This window comes from Nerophis lumbriciformis, linkage group LG18 (assembly GCF_033978685.3).
Source record: "Nerophis lumbriciformis linkage group LG18, RoL_Nlum_v2.1, whole genome shotgun sequence".
Lineage (NCBI taxonomy): Eukaryota > Metazoa > Chordata > Actinopteri > Syngnathiformes > Syngnathidae > Nerophis > Nerophis lumbriciformis.
Genome location: NC_084565.2, coordinates 8,322,236 through 8,342,615, shown reverse-complemented (window position 1 = coordinate 8,342,615; position 20,380 = coordinate 8,322,236). Strand labels below are relative to the sequence as shown.

Below are 20,380 nucleotides of genomic sequence, written 5' to 3'. Positions count from 1 at the left end.
CAATAAAAGTCATAATTATGAGCATGAAGTAGTGATGTAACAAAAATAAAGTCGGAAATTTACGAGAAGGGAAGTCGCAACAATAAAATCGGAACATCACCGAAGAAAGTTAAAAAACATAACGAGATTAAAGTCAATATTATTTGAACAAATTCTTATGACTCTGTTTTCGTAACATTATGACTAAATCTAAGTTTTCAAGAAAATCAAGATTTACGAGAAAAATTGGTAATTATCCAAAATAAAGTCATAGTTTTATGACAAGGAAATTTGCAGTATTGTATTACTAGACAATAAACGTCATACTTATGAGCATGAAGTAGTGATGTAACAAAAATAAAGTCGGAAATTTACAAGAAGGAAAGTCGCAACAATAAAATCGGAACATCACCGAAGAAAGTTAAAAAACATAACGAGATTAAAGTCAATATTATACGAACAAATCCTTATGACTCTGTTTTCGTAATATTATGACTAAATCTAAGTTTTCAAGAAAATCAAGATTTACGAGAAAAATTGGTAATTATCCAAAATAAAGTCATAGTTTTATGACCAGGAAAAATGCAGTATTGTATTACAAGACAATAAAAGTCATACTTATGAGCATGAAGTAGTGATGTAACAAAAATAAAGTCGGAAATTTACGAGAAGGAAAGTTCCATCCATCCATCCATCTTCTTCCGCTTATCCAAGGTCGGGTCGCGGGGGCAGCAGCTTAAGCAGGGAAGCCCAGACTTCCCTCTCCCCAGCCACTTCGTCCAGCTCCTCCCGGGGGATCCCGAGGCGTTCCCAGGCCAGCCGGGAGTGATAGTCTTCCCAGCGTGTCCTGGGTCTTCCCCGTGGCCTCCTACCGGTCGGACGTGCCCGAAACACCTTCCTATGGAGGCGTTCGGGTGGCATTCTGACCAGATGCCCAAACCACCTCATCTGGCTCCTCTCGATGTGGAGGAGCAGCGGCTTTACTTTGAGCTCCCCCCGAATGACAGAGCTTCTCACCCTATCTCTAAGGGAGAGCCCCGCCACTCGGCGGAGGAAACTCATTTCGGCCGCTTGTACCCGTGGTCTTGTCCTTTCGGTCATGACCCAAAGCTCATGACCATAGGTGAGGATGGGAACGTAGATTGACCGGTAAATCGAGAGCTTTGCCTTCCGGCTCAGCTCCTTCTTCACCACAACGGATCGATACAGCGTCCGCATTACTGAAGATGCCGCACCGATCCGCCTGTCAATCTCACGATCCACTCTTCCCCCACTCGTGAACAAGACTCCGAGGTACTTGAACTCCTCCACTTGGGGCAAGATCTCCTCCCCAACCCGGAGATGGCACTCCACCCTTTTCCGGGAGAGAACCATGGACTCGGACTTGGAGGTGCTGATTCCCATCCCAGTCGCTTCACACTCGGCTGCGAACCGATCCAGCGAGAGCTGAAGATCTTGGCCAGAAGAAGCCATTAGGACCACATCATCTGCAAATAGCAGAGACCTAATCCTGCAGCCACCAAACCAGATCCCCTCAACGCCCTGACTGCGCCTAGAAATTCTGTCCATAAAGCTTATGAACAGAATCGGTGACAAAGGGCAGCCTTGGCGGAGTCCAACCCTCACTGGAAACGTGTCCGACTTACTGCCGGCAATGCGGACCAAGCTCTGGCACTGATTATATAGGGAGCGAACTGCCACAATAAGACAGTGCTCTCTGAGCACTCCCCACAGGACTTCCCGGGGTACACGGTCGAATGCCTTCTCCAAGTCCACAAAGCACATGTAGACTGGTTGGGCAAACTCCCATGCACCCTCAAGGACCCTGCCGAGAGTATAGAGCTGGTCCACAGTTCCACGACCAGGACAAAAACCACACTGTTCCTCCTGAATCCGAGGTTCGACTATCCGGCGTAGCCTCCTCTCCAGTACACCTGAATAGACCTTACCGGGAAGGCTGAGGAGTGTGATCCCACGATAGTTGGAACACACCCTCCGGTTCCCCTTCTTAAAGAGAGGAACCACCACCCCGGTCTGCCAATCCAGAGGTACCGCCCCCGATGTCCACGCGATGTTGCAGAGTCTTGTCAACCAAGACAGCCCCACAACATCCAGAGCCTTAAGGAACTCCGGGCGGGTCTCATCCACCCCCGGGGCCTTGCCACCGAGGAGCTTTTTAACTACCTCGGCAACCTCAGCCCCAGAAATAGGAGAGCCCACCACAGATTCCCCAGGCCCTGCTTCCTCATAGGAAGACGTGCTGGTAGGATTGAGGAGGTCTTCGAAGTATTCCCTCCACCGATCCACAACATCCGCAGTCGAGGTCAGCAGAGCACCATCCCCACCATACACGGTGTTGACACTGCACTGCTTCCCCTTCCTGAGGCGGCGGATGGTGGTCCAGAATTGCTTCAAAGCCTGCCGGAAGTCTTTTTCCATGGCCTCCCCGAACTCCTCCCATGTCCGAGTTTTTGCCTCCGCGACCGCTGAAGCCGCACACCGCTTGGCCTGTCGGTACCTGTCTGCTGCCTCAGGAGTCCCATGAGCCAAAAGAACCCGATAGGACTCCTTCTTCAGCCTGACGGCATCCCTCACCGCCGGCGTCCACCAACGGGTTCTAGGATTACCGCCACGACAGGCACCAACTACCTTGCGGCCACAGCTCCAATCGGCCGCCTCAACAACAGAGGTACGGAACATCGTCCACTCGGACTCAATGTCCAGCACCTCCCTCGTGACATGTTCAAAGTTCTTCCGGAGGTGGGAATTGAAACTCTCTCTGACAGGAGACTCTGCCAGGCGTTCCCAGCAAACCCTCACAATGCGTTTGGGCCTGCCAGGTCTGTCCGGCATCCTCCCCCACCATCGCAGCCAACTCACCACCAGGTGGTGATCGGTAGAAAGCTCCGCCCCTCTCTTCACCCGAGTGTCCAAAACATGAGACCGCAAATCCGATGACACAAGAAGGAAAGTTGCAACAATAAAATCGGAACATCACCGAAGAAAGTTAAAAAACATAACGAGATTAAAGTCATAATATTATACAAACAAATTCTCATGACTCTGTTCTCGTAATATTATGACTAAATTTAATTTAACAAGAAAATCAAGATTTACGAGAAAAATTGGTAATTATACAAAATAAAGTCACAATACTGTATTACAGGACTAATATCGCAACATTAAAAAGAATAAGTTATAATTTTATGATTCAAAAATCCAAAACATTACGCAATAAAAGTCATAAATATAAGCATGAAGTAGTGATGTAATAAAAATAAAGTCGGAAATTTACGAGAAGGGAAGTCGCAACAATAAAATCGGAACATCACCGAAGAAAGTTAAAAAACATAACGAGATTAAAGTCAATATTATACGAACAAATTCTTATGACTCTGTTTTCGTAACATTATGACTAACTCTAAGTTTTCAAGAAAATCAAGATTTACGAGAAAAATTGGTAATTATCCAAAATAATGTCATAGTTTTTTAAATGCTACGAGACTAATATCATAGCATTTAAAAGAACAAGTCATAATTTTATGATTCGAAAATCCAAAACGTTACGCAATAAAAGTCATACTTATGAGCATCAAGTTGTGATGTAACAAAAATAAAGTCGGAAATTTACGAGAAGGAAAGTCGAATTATGAGATAAAAGTTAAAGATGTACGAGAAAAAAGTAAAATTTTACGTGAAAAAAGTCATAATTTTAGAACTAGAATTAAAATTGTAATATAATATTAACATCGTATTAACATTATTAATTAGGAGAACAAAATCCTAATATTATGAGAAAAGGTCATCATTTTATGAGAGGAAATGTCGAAACATATTATGAGAATAATAATACCGTCAAGAGTTGCATATTTTACGATCACGATATAAGAAATCACAACAATGTCATCATAGGTGAAAATATATGAAATGTTACAGGTGGTAATATGTTGCCATGCAAACGTAGTACATGCACACTAAACAATGCTGGGTTATTTTAATAACCCAATTTATGAGTTATAAGGGTTATATTTTAACTAAAGTTCTGGGTTTTCAAAATGATGAACCATTTTTGGGTTGTTTTTCAATGAGTGACGCATTTTTGGGTAAACGGCTTTTTTTTAATTACGTTTTTGTACTTTTTTCTTGAAGGGAATTTTATTATGGATCAATCTCATTAAGATTATTTACAATCACACAATTTATGAATATGAAAATATATGAGCATGCTGTATAGGACTACTATGACCATACAAAGTAATTCTTGTAAAAAAAAAAATGTCACTCATATCTTGCTTTTGAGTATTTTTTAATGGAATAAAAAATCATTTTGATCAGTAGTTGGGAAGGAGTAGGACAAAGCAGCAGTAAGTTTTTATTTTTCATTTTTAACCAACTATTGGGTCGAGGAGCGCTAAATTGCGCAACCCAATAGTTGGATTGGGAATAACCCAACATTGTAGTGAGATAACTCAGCTTTTGTGTGAAATAAGTTAAACCCAATAGTTGGGTTATGAATCAACCAACATTGAGTTAGCATAACTCAACTTTTGGGTTAAATAATTCAACCCAATAGTTTGGTTGGGAATGACCCAACATTAAGTTATCATAACTCAACTTTTGGGTTAAATAATTTAACACAATAGTTCGGTAGGGAATAACCCAACATTGTAGTGAGCATAACTCAGCTTTTGTGTGAAATAAGTTAAACCCAATAGTTGGGTTATGAATCAACCAACATTGAGTTAGCATAACTCAACTTTTGGGTTAAATAATTCAACCCAATAGTTTGGTTGGGAATAACCCAACATTAAGTTATCATAACTCAACTTTTGAGTCAAATACTTTAACACAATAGTTGGGTTGGGAATAAGCCAACATTGTAGTGAGCATAACTCAGCTTTTGTGTGAAATAAGTTAAACCCAATAGTTGGGTTATGAATCAACCAACATTGAGTTAGCATAACTCAACTTTTGGGTTAAATAATTCAACCCAATAGTTTGGTTTTTAACAGTGTTGGGACTAACGCGTTACAAAGTAACGCGTTACTGTAACGCCGTTAGTTTCGGCGGTAACTAGTAATCTAACGCGTTATTTTTTATATTCAGTAACTCAGTTACCGTTACTACATGATGCGTTACTGCGTTATTTTACGTCACTTTTTATGTAGTATAAAGTGTGTTTTATCGGAGCGCTGCTGTGTCATCGTTCTGATTCTTCTTGTGTCACAAGCCGGAGAGGGAGGAGAGGGAGGAAGGGGATGGGGGGGGCGTGTCTGATCATGGCGGAGCCAGAAGTCGAGTTTGCTAACATGGAGATATTTTCACTACTTTTCTTTTGTCGAGCACAAAGTAAAGAACATTTTAGTTAAATGTAAATTGTGCTTTGGATCAAAGATGCCATCTACAGCCCAAAACAGCAATTCAAATCTGCTGAAACAAGCTACATAAGCAACATGCTTCGACGAAGCTAGTAAAGAGAGATAGAGACTCTGATGCCACTTCACCTCCACCACTTAAGGATTACGTCTGCCTCTGCTCATCATTCACCGCTGAAGGTACACACTCTGTCAATCAATGTTCCCTCTAATTGTTCATGTGTGTGAGCAAACGCAAAAACTCCCTGATCATTGAGTGGAGCCCATGTGAGCAACTTTAGACGTGCACACTGTGCATCCATCCATTTTCTACCGCTTGTCCCTTTCGGGGTCGCAGGAGCCTATCTCAGCTGCATTCGGGCGGAAGGCAGGGTACACCCTGGACAAGTCCCCCCCTCATCACAGGGCCAACACAGATAGACAGACAACATTCTCTTATTATTATAATCAAATGACAGCAGTCATTTCCATTTCTAATATAAGTGTTTAGGCCCACTTACAATAACAACAAATATTGTTTTTCATGAACTGTGTACTTGTATTGTTTGTCTGTGTGGAGGTCCTGCTTTGGAAAAAGTTTGTACCCCTTTCATTTAGTTCCCATTAAAACATTCACATGTTGCACAATGAGATGTAAGCAGGGGATCATGTGTACATTCCTGCAACTTCCTGTTTGTAAAAAAATATATTTTTATTAGTATTTATTTAATATACTAACAGCATTTAATGATTAATATTTATAAATTAAGATTCCTAATAAATGACACTAGAATAAGCACACATTTGATTGGTAAATCATAGTGTAACGACCTGGAATTACACTTTATGTGTGGTGTTGGAGTTGTCCGACTTTTTGTGTGGCTGTAAACGCATCACTGGCTAAGTGCCATATGTGCAAGTGTTGGCACACGTGAGAAAGAGCGAGTGGCTGCTGTTGATATAACAAAGTAGCTTTTGGTCTGGTTTGTACTGCAGAAAATGACCAGTTTTGCTAGATATAATTTTTTTTACTAATGTTTTGGTGATGTGTTTATGGCCGACAATAAAGAGTTTTGCTCAGTAAAGAAAATGCCTGGTTAGGCTTTGTGTATGTAGTGTGTGCCTTTCTTGGTTTACATCTATGCTGTTATTATGCTGTTTGTTACTTATGTACATTATGTTGCAGCTATTTAAAATAGTTTTGTCAATTTGTTCTGGCCAGAAACAAATTAGCCTTTGTAACATATCTTTGTCTTTGTGTGTTGTATGTAGACCACATTGCTTAGCAGAGGTCAGTGATGCAAATGCATGTCAAGTTGATCCACAGATAGTATTATTCTCCAGTGCAATAACAGTACTGAACTGAAGGCTAAAAGGGCATTAATGGGAGCTTTAAAAAAAAAAAGAAGAAGAAAAAAAGAAGTAACTAAATAGTTACTTTTCACAGTAACGCATTACTTTTTGGTGTAAGTAACTGAGTTAGTAACTGAGTTACTTTTGAAATGAAGTAACTAGTAACTGTAACTAGTTACTGCTTTGCAGTAACTAACCCAACACTGGTTTTTAATAACCCAACATTAAGTTATCATAACTCAACTTTTGGGTTAAATAATTTAACACAATAGTTGGATTGGGATCAACCCAACATTGTAGTGAGCATAACTCAGTGTTTGTGTGAAATAAATTAAACCCAATAGTTGGGTTATGAATCAACCAACATTGAGTTAGCATAACTCAACTTTTGGGTTAAATAATTCAACCCAATAGTTGGGTTTTTAATAACCCAACATTAAGTTATCATAACTCAACTTTTGGGTTAAATAATTTAACACAATAGTTGGGTTGGGAATAACCCAACATTGTAGTGAGCATAACTCAGCTTTTGTGTGAAATAAGTTAAACCCAATAGTTGGGTTATGAATCAACCAACATTGAGTTAGCATAACTCAACTTTTGGGTTAAATAATTCAACCCAATAGTTTGGTTGGGAATAACCCAACATTAAGTTATCATAACTCAACTTTTGGGTTAAATAATTTAACACAATAGTTGGGTTGGGAATAACCCAACATTGTAGTGAGCATAACTCAGCTTTTGTGTGAAATGAATAACACAATAGTTAGGTTATGAATCAACCAACATTGAGTTAGCATACCTCAATTTTTGGGTTAAATAATTTGACCCAATAGTTTGGTTGGGAATAACCCAACATTAAGGTATCATAACTCAACTTTTGGGTTAAATAATTTAACACAATAGTTGGGTTGGGAATAACCCAACATTGTAGTGAGCATAACTCAGCTTTTGTGTGAAATAAACACAATAGTTGAGTTATGAATCAACCAACATTGAGTTAGCATACCTCAATTTTTGTGTTAAATAATTTGACCTAATAGTTTGGTTGGGAATAACCCAACATTAATTTATCGTAAAAACTAAATTTTCGAAAATAAAGGGAAGGTGGTCGGTAGTTTACCATGAGGTCAGGATCAAGGTTAGGTCTTTTGAGCAGAGGATGAATAACCGCTTTCTTGAATGCTAGGGGAACAGTGCCAGAGGAAAGGGATAAGTTTATAATATTTAGCACTGATGGACCTAATAATACAAAAAGCTCCTTGATAAGTTTCCCAGGAAGTGGGTCAAGTAAACATGTTGTTTGTTTTATCCTACTTACACGCCGTAATAGTTCCTCTAATGTTATTTCATCAAAAAGAGAGAGACTATTTTGTATTGCAGTATCCGTCGTAGATACAGTTGTATCTGTGTTAATAGAACCCAATTGTAGCTGGGATGCGTTGTCTTTAATCTCCTTTCTAATGAGTTCAATTTTCTTATTAAAGAAATTCATAAAGTCATCTGCCGAGTGGGTGGAGCTATTGGGAGGAGTCCCTTGTTGGGTTAGCAATGCTACTGTACTAAACAAAAATGTAGGGTCGTTTTTGTTGAGGCGGATGAGATTTGAGTAATATTTAGCTTTAGCTAAGGTAAGCATGCGTTTATACGATATTAAACTATCACTCCATGCTTGATGGAAAACCTCAAGCTTGGTCGCTCGCCATTTGCGTTTCAACTTTCTACATGATAATTTATGATGGTCATGTTCTGTTGTGTTCTTTTGCAGCCAGTGTTAAACTGACAGAGGACTCATCCCCCTCCCACGGCCGAGGCGCTCCTCTCCCTCTCCCTCTCCCTCTCCCTCTCCCTCTCCCTCTCCCTCTTTCTCTTCCTCTCCCTCTCCCTCTCCCTCGCCCTCGCTCGCCAGTCCTCGCCTCTCTCCAGCCATGACGGCCGGGCGTTTAGACGGAGCCATGGGGGAGATTTGGGACGTGACCACGGCCGTTTGAAAGAGGAATGGACTCGTGTGGAGGTGGTCTGCGGAGGTGTGTGCCGGACTCCCTGAACAAGTCTGCTTGACGAGGATTCGACCAGGTAAGGGAGGGTGGGGGGGGGGGGGGGGCACTTTTTATTGTAAGTCCGATTAGCGTTAGAAGAGAAAAATGTTTTATAACAATAATCTGTGTTTTGTACGGTACCACACCTTGGACTACTTTGAAATCCCTCCCTTGGTGTACTTTCCCAATAATACACTTTCCTGCGATTGCAACGTTATGGAATATTATTCCCTGCCACTTGATGATCATTGTTGTCATCATTTGTCGTATTGTCACCTTGTTTCCATGGAGACCAGGATGTCTACCAAATAGGAAAACCTTGGCCGCCGCAAGCCTCTTAGCGGGTCCTTACTCCTCAGTGCTGCGGAGCACTGCTAATCTCCAACAACACAATAAGAGCATTACTATATTAATCTTTGATTAAATTCATCTTAAATGTATCATTACTGTAATCATCTTTAATTAAATTTATCTTAAATGTATCATTACTATATTAATCTTTAATTAAATGAATCATTGCTATATTAATCTTTAATTAAAGTAATTATTACTATATTAATCTTTAATTAAATGAATCTTAAATGTCTCATTACTATATTCATCTTTAATGAAATTAATCTTAAATGAATCATTACTGTATTGATCTTTAATTAAATTAATCATTACTATATTAATCTTTAATTTAATTAATCTTAAATGTATCAGTACTATATTCATCTTTAATGAAATGAATCTTAAATTAATCATTACTATATTAATCTTGAATTAAATTAATCATTACTATATTAATATTTAATTAAATTAATCATAACTATATTAATCTTGAATTAAATTAATATTACTATATTAATATTTAATTAAATTAATCATAACTATATTAATCTTGAATTAAATTAATCTTAAATTAATCCATATTACATTTATCCTTAATAAAATAAATTTTAAATGAACCATTACTATATTAAACCTTAATTAAATGAATCTTAAATTCATTATTACTATATTAATGTTTAATTAAATTAATCTTAAATTAATCGTTACTTTATTAGTATTTAATTAAATTAATAATTACCATATTAATATTTAATTAAATTCATCTTAAATTAATCATTACTATATTAATCTTGCTCGACAGGTAATTATATCAACAATATTCATTCTGCAATATGTATGAGTGAGTTTTGGTCTTGACACCATTTTGTTGCAATGTTGCAAACTGAGACTTTTATGGTGTGACTGCTCCAAAGACTACATCCCCTATCCTATGTCCTTCTATCCTACATCCTTCTATCCTATATCCCCTACTGCTCCGAATACTTTTATCATGTGACTGCTCTGAAGACTTTTATCGTGTGACTGCTCAAAATACTTTTATCATGTGACTGCTCCAAAGACTTTTATCGTGTGACTGCTCCAAAGACCACATCCCTATCATACGTCCTTCTATCCTACATTCTCTATCCTACATCCTTCTATCCTACGTCCCTCTATCCTATATCCCGTACTGCTCCGAAGACTTTTATCATGTGACTGCTTCAAAGATGTTTATCGTGTGACTGCTCAAAAGACTTTTATCGTGTTACTGCTCCAAATACTTTTCCGTGTGACTGCTCTGAAGACCTTTATAGTGTGACTGCTCGAAATACTTTTATCATGTTACTGCTCCAAAGACTTTTATCGTGTGACTGCTCCAAAGGCTTTTATCGTGTGACTGCTCCAAAGGCTTTTATCGTGTGACTGCTCCAAAGACTACATCCCCTATCATACGTCCATCTATCCTACAGTCTCTATCCTACATCCTTCTATCCTACATCCTTCTATCATACATCCCCTACTGCTCCGAAGACTTTTATCATGTGACTGCTCGAAAGACTTTTATTGTGTGACTGCTCCAAAGATTTTTATCGTGTGACTGCTCCAAATACTTTTTCCGTGTGACTGCTCTGAAGACTTTTATCGTGTGACTGCTCCAAAGACTACATCCCCTATCTTACGTCCTTCTATCCAACACCCTTCTATCCTATATCCCCTACGGCTCCGAAGACTTTTATCATGTGACTGCTCAAAATAATTTTATCGTGTTACTGCTCCGAAGACTTTTATCGTGTGACTGCTCGAAATACTTTTATCATGTTACTGCTCCAAAGACATTTATCGTGTGACTGCTCCAAAGACTTTTATCGTGTGACTGCTCCAAAGACTACATCCCCTATCCTACGTCCTTTTATCCGACATCCTTCTATCCTATATCCCCCACTGCTCCGAATACTTTTATCATGTGACTTCTCCAAAGACTTTTATCGTGTTACTGCTCCAAATACTTTTCCGTGTGACTGCTCTAAAGGCTTTTATCATGTGACTGCTCTGAAGACTTTTATCGTGTGACTGCTCAAAATACTTTTATCGTGGTACTGCCTCCAAAGACTTTTATCGTGTGACTACTCCAAAGACTTTTATCGTGTGACTGCTCCAAAGACTTTTTCCGTGTGACTGCTCAAAAGACTCTTATCGTGTGACTGCTCTGAAGACTTTTATCGTGTGACTGCTCCGAAGACTTTTATCATGTGACTGCTCCAAAGACTTTTATCATGTGACTGCTCCAAAGACTTTTATCATGTTACTGCTCCAAAGACTTTTATCGTGTGACTGCTCCAAAGACTACATCCCCTATCCTACGTCCTTCTATCCTACATCCCCTATCCTAGATCCTCTATCCTACATCCCCTACTGCTCCGAAGACTTTTATCATGTGACTTCTCCAAAGACTTTTATCATGTTACTGCTCCAAAGACTTTTATCGTGTGACTGCTCCAAAGACTTTTATCACCCCAAATTTCCAGGAAATTCACATTCAAATTAATGGACGCATTCATTGTTTCTCAAAATTTTGTGCCACTTTTTACCTGGTTCGGACCTTTCAACCATCCACCCCCACTACTCTTCCGAGATCTCGAAGGCAAAACCTGTTTTCTCTTTACCCAAATTCCCGGTTTTCCTGGAATTTCACGGAATTTCTCCTCATCTACAATCAACCGGCATTATACAAACCTCTCCATATCCCACATTTGTCATCCGATTTGAACCGTTTCACCATCCACACACTCCTCTCACCCTGGACATTCAAGCCAGCATGTTTACCGGTTTGGAAAATTCCCTGATTACCAGGAATGTACCCCCATTCATAAGGAATGGGCAATATACAAAATTCTCCATATTCCACATTTCTCAACCGATTTGAATTATTCTAACATCCACATTTTTCTCAAACAATTCAAATCGTTCCAAAGTCAAAATGCTCCTTGCTAACTGTTAGCAAACAAGCTATTTTAGCTATTTTTGCAGGTGTCATATATTTTGCTACTTGGTGTATGCTGACTGTTAGAATGTCAGTGAAGTTAGCATGCTAGCATTTTTGGCATTTCTTTTCAGATATACACCTCACAGCCATATATTTTGGTACTTTACACAAGCTTTATTAGCAAGGTAATGTTAGCATGCTAGCTTTTTTGGCAATTTATTTTACATACTGTATACCCATCACAGTCATATATTTTGGTATTTGACACGCTTACTATTAGCAAGCTAACAGTATGTTAGCTTTTTTTGCAAATTGTTCAGATATACCCCTCACAGTCACATATTTTGGTACTTGACAAAAGTTTACTATTAGTAAGCTAATGTTAGCATGCTAGCATTTTGGGAAAATTGTTCAGATATACACCTCACAGTCATATATGTTGGTACTTGACACACGTTTACTACTAGCAAGCTAATGTAAGCATGTTAGCTTTTTTAACAATTGTTTTCAGATATACACCTTACAGTCATATAATTTGGTATTTGACACATGCTTACTATTAGAAAGCTAACATAGCATGTTAGATTTTTTTGGAAAACTATTCAGATATACACCTCACAGTCATATATTTTGGTACTTGATACATGTTTACTGTTAGTAAGCTAATGTTAGCATGTTAGCTTTTTTGGTACATTTTTTAGATATACACCTCACAGTCATATATTTTGGTACTTGACACACATTTACTATTAGCAAGCTAATGTTAGCATGCTAGCATTTTTGGAAAATTGTTCAGATATACACCTCACAGTCATATATTTTGGTACTTGACACACATTTACTATTAGCAAGCTAATGTAAGCATGTTAGCTTTTCTAACAATTTTTTTCAGATATACACCTTAGTCATATATTTTGGTATTTGACACATGCTTACTATTAGAAAGCTAACGTAGCATGTTAGATTTTTTTGGAAAACAATTCAGATATACACCTCACAGTCATATATTTTGGTACTTGACACATGTTTACTATTAGTAAGCTAATGTTAGCATGTTAGCTTTTTTGGTACATTTTTCAGATATACACCTCACAGTCATATATTTTGGTATTTGACACATGCTTAATATTAGCAAGCTAACATTATCATGTTAGCTTTTTTGGAAATTTATTCAGAGACAACTCACAATCATATTTGTTGGTACTTGACACATGCTTACTATTTGCAAACTAATGTAGCATGCTAGCATTTTTGGGAAAAAAATTCAGATATACACCTCACAGTCATATATTTTGGTACTTGACACATTCATACTTTTAGCAAGCTAATGTTAGTATGTTAGCTTTTTTAGCAAATGTTTCAGATATACACCTTACAGTCATATACTTTGGTATTTGACACATGCATACTATTAGAAAGCTAATGTTAGCATGTTAGCTTTTTTGGAAACATTTTCAGATATACACCTCACAGTCATATATTTTGGTACTTGACACACGTTTACTATTAGCAAGCTAATGTTCGCATGTTAGCTTTTTTGGCAAATTGTTCAGATATACACCTCAGTCATATATTTTGGTGTTTGACACATGCTTAATATTAGCAAGCTAACATTAGCATGTTGGTTTTTTGGAAATGTATTCAGACAATCAGATTTTTTTTGTACTTGACACATGCTTACTATTAGCAAACTAATGTAGCATGCTAGCATTTTTGGAAAAAAATTCAGATATACACCTTACAGTCATATTTTGGTACTTGACACATGCATACTTATAGCACGCTAATGTTAGCATGTTAGCTTTTTTTAGCAAATTTTTCAGATAAACACTATACAGTCATATATTTTGGTATTTGACCCATGCTTACTTTTAGAAAGCTAACATTAGCTTGTTAGCTTTTTTTTTGCAATTTATTCAGATAGACAACTCACAAACAATATTTTTTTGTACTTGACACATGCTTACTATTAGCAAACTAACATAGCATGCTAGCATTTTTGGAAAAAAGTTCAGATATACAACTCACAGTCATATATTTTGGTACTCGACACACGTTTAATATTAGCAAGCTAATGTTAGCATGTTAGCTTTTTTGGAAAGATTTTCAGATATACACCTCACAGTCATATATTTTGGTATTTGACATTCGCTTTTTTGGCAATTTATTCAGATAGACAACTCACAATCATATGTTTTTGTACTTGACACATGCTTACTTTTAGCAAACTAATGTAGCATGTTAGCATTTTTGGAAAAAATTTTCAGATATACACCTTACAGTCATATATTTTGGTATTTGACACATACTTACTAATAGCAAACTAATGTAGCATGCTAACATTTTTGGAAAAAAATTCAGATATACACCTCAGTCATATATTTTTGTACTTGACACATGCATACTTATAGCAAGCTAATGTTAGCATGTTAGCTTTTTTAGCACATTTTTCAGATATACCCCTTGCAGTCATATATGTTGGTATTTGACACATGCTTACTATTAGCAAACTAATGTAGCATGCTAGCATTTTTGGGAAAAAAAATTCAGATATACACCTCACAGTCATATATTTTGGTATTTGACATATGCTTTTTTGGCAATTTATTCAGATAGACAACTCACAATCATATGTTTTGGTACTTGACACATGCATACTTTTAGCAAGGTAATGTTAGCATGTTAGCTTTTTTAGCACATTTGTCAGATATACACCTTACAGTCATATATGTTGGTATTTGACACATGGTTACTATTAGAAAGCTAACGTTAGCATGTTAGCTTTTTTGGAAACATTTCCAGATATACACCTCACAATCATATATTTTGGTACTTGACACATGCATACTTTTAGCAAGCTAATGTTGGCATGTTAGCTTTTTTAGCACATTTTTCAGATATACACCTTACAGTCATATATGTTGGTATTTGAAACATGCTTACTATTAGCAAGCTAACATTAGCATGTTAGCTTTTTGGGCAAATTTTTCAGACATACACATCACAGTCATATATCTTGGTACTTGACACATGTTTACTATTAGAAAACTAACAATAGCATGCCAGCATTTTTGACACATTTTTATATATATACCCCCCAATTCATATATTTTGGTACTCTACACATGCTAACTGTTAGCATGTCACTGTGCTAATGTTAGCATGCAAGCATTTTGACACATTTTCATACATACATTTTCGTGTATTGTGGTTATTGACACATGCTTACTATTAGCAAGCTATTGTTAGCATGTTAGCTTTATTAGCAAATTTTTCAGATACACAGCCCATAGTCATACATTTTGGTACCTGACGCATGCTAACTTATATTTTTTTGTTACCTGACCCTATCTGTTTAACGTGCTGTTTACATGTCAATACTTGAGGTCTTCCGCCGCTTGCCAGCAGGGCGATGATGTCATGCTCGCCAGTTTACCTTCAGCAACCCTTCAAGCGCCTCAGGCCGATCCTGTCAGTGTCGTTTAAAGTAGCGCGGGGCATTAGCGCTAATCTGCATGTGCACGTGTTACAACCAGCAGATCAGCAAGTCAATTTAGCCACAAGACCACAGCTCAGGGGGAGAATCCAAAGAATGACAACAATAGATTTATTTTTGGTCATCACATTCAAAATGCATCAGAACCTCAGTGAATGTATTTGAATTCATGTTACATTACAACTTTCTGTTTTTTAAATTCTAGGCATTTTAGTCCGACTTTATTGTCATAATTAAGACTTTTAAGATACTCTTGTAGTTTTGACATTTTACACTGTAAAAACATAAAATCGAGATTTTTAAACTCACTCGTCAGAATTTTACCGTAAAATCCACTGATTTTTTTCCGGTGTACTTTGATCACTTGTACGACATTAAAGAATGTTATCATGTTACGTAAAATTATGTCTGCTAATAAAGATGTGACAGTTTGATGCTAAATTTTTCTTGCAAAATTACGACATTAATTATTATATATTCTGGTGTTAATCTTGTAATTACGACTTTTTCTCCGCCATTTTGAATTTTTTGCGTAAACTTCCGACTTTTATCTGGTAAAGTTACAATTTTACCTTCTCTAAATTTTTGGCTTTAAGTTGCATTATGACTTTTCATCTTTTATATTCTACACATTTTTCTCAGACTTTGTCATAATTAAGACTTTTAAGATACTCTTATTGTTTTGACATTTTACACTGTAAAAACATAAAATCGAGATTTTACAACTCACTCGTCAGAATTTTACCGTAAAATCTACAGATTTTTTTCCGGTGTACTTTGATCATTTGTACGACATTAAAGAATGTTATCATGTTACGTAAAATTATGTCTGCTAATAAAGATGTGACAGTTTGATGCTAAATTTTTCTTGCAAAATTACGACATTAACTATTATATATTCTGGTGTTAATCTTGTAATTACGACTTTTTCTTTGACATTTTGAATTTTTTGCGTAAACTTCCGACTTTCATCTGGTAAAGTTACAATTTTACCTTCTCTAAATTTTTGGCTTTAAATTACATTACGACTTTTCATCTTTTATATTCTACACAATTTTCTCAGACTTTGTCATAATTAAGACTTTTAAGATACTCTTATTGTTTTGACATTTTACACTGTAAAAACATAAAATCGAGATTTTACAACTCACTCGTCAGAATTTTACCGTAAAATCTATTGATTTCTTTCCGGTGTACTTTGATCACTTGTACGACATTAAAGAATGTTATGTTACGTAAAGTTATATCTGCTAATAAAGATGTGACAGTTTGATGCTAAATTTCCTTAAAATGTAGACATTTTTCCTACAACATTACGACATTAATTATTATATATTCTGGTGTTAATCTTGTAATTACGAATTTTTCTCCCACATTTTGAATTTTTTTGCGTAAACTTCCGACTTTTATCTGGTAAAGTTACAATTTTACCTTCTCTAAATTTTTGGCTTTAAGTTACATTACGACTTTTCATCTTTTATATTCTACACATTTTTCTCAGACTTTGTCATAATTAAGACTTTTAAGATACTCTTATTGTTTTGACATTTTACACTGTAAAAACATAAAATCGAGATTTTTCAACTCACTCGTCAGAATTTTGCGGTAAAATCTACTGATTTTTTTCCGGTGTACTTTGATCACTTGTACGACATTAAAAAATGTTATCATGATACGTAAAGTTCTGTCTGCTAATAAAGATGTGACAGTTTGATGCTAAATTTCCTTAAAATGTAGACATTTTTCTTGCAAAACTACGACATTAATTATTATATATTCTGGTGTTAATCTTGTAATTACGACTTTTTCTCCGCCATTTTGAATTTTTTGCGTAAACTTCCGACTTTTAATTGGTAAAGTTACAATTTTACCTTCTCTAAATTTTTGGCTTTAAGTTACATTACGACTTTTCATCTTTTATATTTTACACATTTTTCTCAGACTTTGTCATAATTAGGACTTTTAAGATACTCTTATTGTTTTGACATTTTACACTGTAAAAACATAAAATCGAGATTTTACAACTCACTCGTCAGAATTTTACCGTAAAATCTACTGATTTTTTCCGGTGTACTTTGATCACTTGTACGACATTAAAGAATGTTATCATGTTACGTAAAGTTATGTCTGCTAATAAAAATGTGACAGTTTGATGCTAAATTTTTCTTGCAAAATTACGACATTAATTATTATATATTCTGGTGTTAATCTTGTAATTACGACTTTTTCTCCGACATTTTGAATTTTTTGCGTAAACTTCCGACTTTTATCTGGTAAAGTTACAATTTTACCTTCTCTAAATTTTTGGCTTTAAGTTACATTACGACTTTTCATCTTTTATATTCTACACATTTTTTCAGACTTTGTCATAATTAAGACTTCTAAGATACTCTTATTGTTTTGACATTTTACACTGTAAAAACATAAAATCGAGATTTTACAACTCACTCGTCAGAATTTTACCGTAAAATCTACTGATTTTTTCCCGGTGAATTTTGATCACTTGTACGACATTAAAGAATGTTATCATGTTACGTAAAATTCTGTCTGCTGATAAAGATGTGACAGTTTGATGCTAAATTTCCTTAAAATGTAGACATTTTTCTTGCAAAATTACGACATTAATTATTATATATTCTGGTGTTAATCTTGTAATTACGACTTTTTCTCCGACATTTTGAATTTTTTGCGTAAACTTCCGACTTTTATCTGGTAAAGTTACAATTTTACCTTCTCTAAATTTTTGGCTTTAAGTTACATTACGACTTTTCGTCTTTTATATTCTACACATTTTTGTCAGACTTTGTCATAATTAAGACTTTTAAGATACTCTTATTGTTTTGACATTTTACACTGTAAAAACATAAAATCGAGATTTTACCACTCACTCGTCAGAATTTTACCGTAAAATCTACTGATTTTTTCCCGGTGTACTTTGATCACTTGTACGATATTAAAGAATGTTATCATGTTACGTAAAATTATGTCTGCTAATAAAGATGTGACAGTTTGATGCTAAATTTTTCTTGCAAAATTACGACATTAATTATTATATATTCTGGTGTTAATCTTGTAATTACGACTTTTTCTCCTACATTTTGAATTTTTTGCGTAAACGTCCGACTTTTATCTGGTAAAGTTACAATTTTATCTTCTCTAAATTTTTGGCTTTAAGTTACATTACAACTTTTCATCTTTTAAATTCTACACATTTTTCTCAGACTTTGTCATAATTAAGACTTTTAAGATACTCTTATTGTTTTGACATTTTACACTGTACAAACATAAAATCGAGATTTTACAACTCACTCGTCAGAATTTTACCGTAAAATCTACAGATTTTTTTCCGGTGTACTTTGTTCACTTGTACGACATTAAAGAATGTTATCATGTTTCGTAAAGTTATGTCTGCTAATAAAGATGTGACAGTTTGATGCTAAATTTCCTTAAAATGTAGACATTTTTCTTGCAAAATTACGACATTAATATTATATATTCTGGTGTTAATGTTGTAATTACGACTTTTTCTCCGACATTTTGAATTTTTTGCGTAAACTTCCGACTTTTATCTGGTAAAGCTACAATTTTACCTTCTCTAAATTTTTGGCTTCAAGTTACATTACGACTTTTCATCTTTTATATTCTACACATTTTTCTCAGACTTTGTCATAATTAAGACTTTTAAGATACTCTTATTGTTTTGACATTTTACACTGTAAAAACATAAAATCGAGATTTTACAACTCAGTCGTCAGAATTTCACGGTAAAATTTACTGACTCCCCCCACCCCCAGTGTACTTTGATCACTTGTACGACATTAAAGAATGTTATCATGTTACGTAAAGTTCTCTCTGCTAATAAAGATGTGACAGTTTGATGCTAAATTTCCTTAAAATGTAGACATTTTTCTTGCAAAATTACGACATTAATTATTATATATTCTGGTGTTAATCTTGTAATTACGAATTTTTCTCCGACATTTTGAATTTCTTGCCTAAACTTCCGACTTTTATCTGTTAAAGCTACAATTTTACCTTCTCTAAATTTTTGGCTTCAAGTTACATTACGACTTTTCATCTTTTATATTCTACATATTTTTCTCAGACTTTGTCATAATTAAGACTTTTAAGATACTCTTATTGTTTTGACATTTTACACTGTAAATACATAAAATCGAGATTTTACAACTCAGTCGTCAGAATTTCACGGTAAAATTTACTGACTCCCCCCGCCCCCAGTGTACTTTGATCACTTGTACGACATTAAAGAATGTTATCATGTTACGTAAAGTTCTGTCTGCTAATAAAGATGTGACAGTTTGATGCTAAATTTCCTTAAATGTAGACATTTTTCTTGCAAAATTACGACATTAATTATTATATATTCTGGTGTTAATCTTGTAATTACGACTTTTTCTCCGACATTTTGAATTTTTTGCGTAAACTTCTGACTTTTATCTGGTAAAGTTACAATTTTACCTTCTCTAAATTTTTGGCTTTAAGTTACATTACGACTTTTCATCTTTTATATTCTACACATTTTTCTCAGACTTTGTCATAATTAAGACTTTTAAGATACTCTTATTGTTTTGACATTTTATACTGTAAAAACATAAAATCGAGATTTTACAACTTACTCGTCAGAATTTTACCGTAAAATCTACTGATTTTTTTCCGGTGAACTTTGATCACTTGTACGACATTAAAGAATGTTATCATGTTACGTAAAGTTATGTCTGCTAATAAAAATGTGACAGTTCGATGCTAAATTTCCTTAAAATGTAGACATTTTTCCTGCAAAATTACGATATTAATTATTATATATTCTGGTGTTAACCTTGTAATTACGACTTTTTCTCCG

At 35.6% G+C, this 20,380-nt stretch overlaps 2 protein-coding genes across 9 annotated transcripts in view; one reads left to right on the top strand and one right to left on the bottom strand.

The window, feature by feature from the left end:
* Positions 1–20,380, bottom strand: part of LOC133617559 (deoxyribonuclease-1-like) — a 241,866-nt gene that overhangs the window by 141,872 nt on the left and 79,614 nt on the right. The gene's annotated exons all lie outside the window — the stretch shown is intronic.
* The window catches only part of cnga3a (cyclic nucleotide gated channel subunit alpha 3a), a 44,864-nt gene continuing 33,093 nt past the window's right edge, over positions 8,610–20,380 (top strand). For all 3 annotated transcript variants that reach the window (XM_061977585.1, XM_061977586.1, XM_061977584.1), the window contains exon 1: positions 8,610–8,762. The gene's annotated coding sequence lies outside the window, so the exon portion shown is untranslated. The remainder of the gene's footprint in view (positions 8,763–20,380) is intronic.